Here is a 5,607-nt window from a genome sequence, read left to right as displayed (position 1 = left end):
AGATTTTTTTTTCATCCTCACCCGATGCCCTTACCTGTAATAAAAAAAAAAGGATTTCTGGTTTTATCGCTGTTTACAAACATATATTTATTGTGCTGTATATAATATATAATTATTAATGTTATTACTATCATAATGCCGTTTGTTGTAAATGGTTGATTCTTATCATCCCTTTTGGTGATGGTGTGGCTGTATTTACGTACCTCTTGTTGAGAGAATGTTTATTACACATGAGCTTCAGTGTAAAAAAGAAAAGATCCATCGACATGTTGCTCATCTGAGAACTAGCTCAGTGAAGAGAGGGGGAAAGCCAAATTGTTTTTTAAAAAAGAAGCTGTTCCTTGGCCCATGGGCTGTGCCTTAAATTCAACGCATGTAATTTACTTAAACTTTTGATTTATTTTTCTTTTCTAGTTCTCTCTTTTTGCTGCATTAGTGAATCTCCTGGCTTGGGTTGGCCTGATCTCCTGTTGTGTGTGGAAAAAAAAAAAAGTTGCCTTTTACCGTTGCAGCCAAACACAATTTTGCATCAAAAAGTGTGGCACTGGGTGGGAAAAATATGTCGTTGGTGCAGAGATCCAGGTCAACTGCAAGTCAGAGATTTACTACTTGAGTGACGTGTGGCCGATAGCTGGATGTGGAAGAGTCCCGTTTGCTGTAGACCTGGTCGCAACAACTCACGCCTCCTTTACACCCCGCCACTATACGCTCAAAGACGTGACTCAGCAGGTTGGATGTGGACAACATTGGACTAACTTTGCCTCTTTTTCGATTGTGTGTGAAGTTGCTGCAGGGTTGTCCACATCCTCCCGGGTTGTGTTCACAGCTACAAACACTGAATGGGGTGCTACGGGAGTGTGCAGTTGGACCGTGAAGCACCGAGGCTTAGAGACGCATCTGCATGTTCAGCCACTGCTGCATTAATTATGGCTGAAACACTGACGGTGTGTTGCTTATCTATGCTCGGCCCACACTTCCACTCGCATAACTTGCAATATCCAAAACCACTGACATCCTTCTGCCTGGACAGGAGAAGGGTTTAGTATATTTGTGTAGTGAAGGGGACGGGGGGGTGGGATTTGGGGGGGTTGAGTGACATCATTGTCCCACAAGAGAGGGACTCTTATTTTGACACACATACTGTAGATTCTAAACAGCCCTGGACCAATGGAAACAGTGGGTTTTTTTCTCATTATGTGTTCTATTTTTTTATGGTATGAAAGGAAAACACAAACTGTAACTTAAAAAGGTCTTCAGGACAATTATTTTTTGGGTTATGTCTTTAGAATGCCAACTTGTCTGGAAGTTTCACAGGACAATTAAAATGTTATTTTAATGGATTCCTTGTTAATTGCAGTCTATTGGATAGCACTGTAGATCATACAACTTTATGTAAAAAACAAATGAAAAAGGAAAAAAAACAGTTTTTATATGCAATGGATTAAATAAAAGCATGGGTTGATTCTGCCTAATCACTGGCTTCTTGTTGTCTTTGATACGGAGACTAATACGCAGTCTGTTTTGTCGTTTTATTGCTTAAAGAGACGACAACTCGAGGAGACTTTCAAGAATCCTGATCGTAGTTTCTATATTTGGCGTTTTAATTGGTCCACACAGAATACTCCAGTGTGTGAGGTTTGTACTTATTCTGCTTGAAATATTTTTCCTTTAACAAAACCATATTTATGTACCGTATGTGTATGTTATGCCTAATTTCTTACTCTTCATTTGCAAATAACTAACGTCCATGAAAAACGACACTGTTTGTGAACCTCTACATAACTTTCAATCTACCGCAACAGCTGAGTGACATGAGCAGTAAATCTGTGGATCTCAGCTGGGACTGGATATCAAAAGAGCTTTTAATCATCGTTTTCCCCAAACAAGATTTATTTAGTTCCTCAATAGTAGCGTAAATATCTCCTAGTTGATAAACAACAGCATAAATTGGTACATTGACTAAAATTAGAATAGGTGTTTTAGTGTATTTATAGAGCAGGTGTTATTTTTGATAGCAAAAGTAATAGTACAAAGCTTTCCAAAGTAAAAAATACCCAAATCATACATTTAAACTGTTTCTGAAGTAACAGCATAGCTATGTTAGTGGGGAGAATGTCAAAAATGCAGAGACTAGCAGTACGCACTCAGTTTTATATTTCCGATAATTATTCCTGATAAGCAGCATTTTCATATTGTTGCTGTTGACGATACTATTAACTACCTCACCCCTGTTACGACTTTAGATTAGTTTAATGTTCAACAGGGCATCACTAACTCAACAAGTTTGTTATAGGTCAATTCTTAATCTTCCATGAACAAGTATTGTTCAGATAAATATTGCGTCTGAAATGTGATAGAATGTAAAGTAACATAAAATACCTGAAATTACTTACAGTAATTGAGTAAACACTTATGGTTTCATATCATTAAATATTACTGTTGGGCATTTGTATTTGAAACAGTGCATCAAGTTTTACATTTAAAACTTTCATATGCAAAGTAACATTAATGTGGTGGCATAGAGAGGACCATATTTTCTCAGAAATTTTACTAGTAGTAGTTGTAGAGTAGAGAAAAATGAAGACATACCTCAAAATTCCACTACACTTAGTTACATTACACCACTGGATACACTTCACTAATATTTAAGTAAAAATACTGTAATGTTCACTCATCTGCCACGATAACATCTCGTTGTTGTAGGCACATTGATGACACACTAGGTGGCGTACAATCCCTGTAGAAGGGGAACAAGACTCCTGTGCTGCATCAGCAGAAACACAACCCAGACTATTGAGACACTGCATCCCTCCTTTCTGTTTCCAGCCAGCAGAGGGTGACAGAGATCAGACAGGCAGCCGCTGATAGAATCTGATTTATTTCCTATAATCTCAAAAACATACTTCTTACTTTGCTTGCACTCCAAGAAACAAATATACTCAGTTACATGTGAAGTCTTAGTTTTCTAACATGACATTTGTGACTTTTTCTGCACAGCTACGTGAACTCTTCCTCTATGACATGAATCTTGACTTTTGATCAACACGATAATTCATTTCATGGCTATTTTCACAAAATGATAATATCACACACACACACACACGTACACAGATGCACACGCACTGAGCACGTGTACACACATATGCGCAGGATCTCTGAACTAGTTAATGTGCATCCCCTTGTTTTTTGTGTTTTCTTTATTATTATTACATCAGTATGGCATATGGCATTGACTAAGTTTTTCCTCCTGACTAAGTTATCTTTCACAACACTGCATTTTTTGACATGATAATACAACTTCAATCAACACCCAACAGTTAGCAGGAACAGCATTTAGTACGTGAATACATTTGTACAAAAGGTATACACAAAACAATACAATATATTACGTAATTTGTCTCTTCAATATGGCAGGTACACACACACACGCAAGCCCACACACACACAGTCACACACACACACACACACACACACACACAAACACACGCACGCCCACGCACTCACACACACAAACACACACAGTCACACACACACACAGTCACACACACACAGTCACACACACACACAGTCACACATTCAGTGGCTGAAGCACACACTCCTTTATTCTTGGAGAGATTGTACATCAGGTTCAGAGCCACTCACTTCCTGCACACAGAGTCGTACTCTCGGACGGGAGAGACTATGTACAGGGTTTTAATTCATAAAATATTGCACTTATTGGCCCATTGCATCTCACAGCGTTTGCTATGACAATGCTCCTAAGATCTGTAACATAGAGTGATGTATATACACTACCTTATTATTATTATTAATGTTATTATTATTATTATTATATAAATCTACATAGATAAGTCAGGACTGACTTCATGCAATTTTTTTTTAGCTTTTATTCAACTATGCAACAAACAACCAATGATGCTAAAGGAACTGTCATGATTTGGCACTATTTTCTTTTTAATTGCAGACCTAAAAAGACATTCTGGATTTTAAATTAAACTATAGAGTTTTACCATATGGACTTAAGTTATTAAGATCTCAATAGTATCTTCTCCATTGAAGCTTCCAATTTTAAACTACTGTATGTCAGAGCTATTTTTCTGTAGCAGAGTATTAAGGCCATATTAAAGGGTAAATAACCTGTTATTTCGAAAAGATAAAGTTGTAATATTAGGTGATAAAGTTGTGATTCTATGAGAAAAAAATTCAGAATACTGCAAAAATAAAGAAAAATATATTAAATATCTTTTAGAAAATAATCAGCAAGGACAGTTTCACTCATTCTGGATCCAAAATGTTGATTAGTGTCTTTGTTTCACTCATTCTGGATCCAAAATGTTGATTAGTGTCTTTGTTTCTTGGGAAAACATAAAATCTCTTTGAATATCCCACATATAAAGGTAAAGTATAACTTAACAAGGTGCTCCACCTTCTCATTTGGATCTTCTCATATTCCCGATCAAACATGACACGAAGCCAAAGATGACTTTACTCTAGAAATCTCAGATTTGTTCCCCTTTAATTGGCCTTAATACTGAATCATTGTTTCTAAGCAGCTTAGTGATATTTTGCTTTCAGGAGGGACTTTAACAGCACAAACAAGAAACGTTAGCGTGCGGACGGAACAATGAAATAATGCTTTTTAAATATATGGCTGTTAATTCCATGCCAGAGCTGATTTATGTATCTCACACTGCAGTGTCTTGTGCAGTGTGAGATCTATTTTTATTTAAATGCTGGATCATTGCTATCACGTGGAGCTGAGGATGGTTAGATTCGGGGTAAGGCTTATCTTCAGAGGAAACAGCACAGACAGTGTGAGTGACTTTTTGGCGGCATGCTCATCGCATCAAACTATAAAGGGGTCGTCTTGGAGGCTAAGCACATTTTACTTACCAGAGATATCACACATCTACGGACAGCAGAACATGGAGTAGTACTTACATCAACGTTACACACACCGGACTAATTCCTGAAAAGTAAGAGGCTAACTGAGGGACTTACAGAGGCCGTGTTGGAGATGCTAAAAGGCCACTTTTTTTAAATCCAAGGTAGATGATTTTTAAGATGGCCAAGTTCCACTCGTTTGTGACTCAGACACGATAACACACACTCATGCAAACCCACACTCACCCACAAGAACACACACTCGTTACACGAAACAAATCCGCTACGTCCTATCGTGCACTAAATCACTGATTTGGCAGCTTTAGGAGAAAATAAACCTAGAAAAAGGAAAAAGGAAAATACTGTACAAAAAATAAAAATGAAATCATTATTAAAGCACTCATTGATTTTATCCCTCATATTATAATTATTTTAGGTCTTAAAGATTTTTAAAGGTTTTCTGGATTAACTGTACAGTAGGACTATGAACTATATCCAGCCTTATCAAACATACTTGGCTTATAATCGTACTAACTAGCCAAAGAATGACAATAGTGTCTCTATATTCTAGATATCCTGTAGTGTTACACATTTTGTAACAGCCATGTGTGTTTGTCTGGTTATTTTTCTCTTGATATAAGGTGATAAAGTTGAGAGATATTACGACAGCGTTTTCTTATTCTACTACTAAACTGGGTTTGAGCGGCAGTCCGGAGAACGCTA

Source organism: Limanda limanda, chromosome 5 (genome assembly GCF_963576545.1).
Source record: "Limanda limanda chromosome 5, fLimLim1.1, whole genome shotgun sequence".
NCBI lineage: Eukaryota > Metazoa > Chordata > Actinopteri > Pleuronectiformes > Pleuronectidae > Limanda > Limanda limanda.
This window is presented reverse-complemented; position numbering follows the sequence as displayed.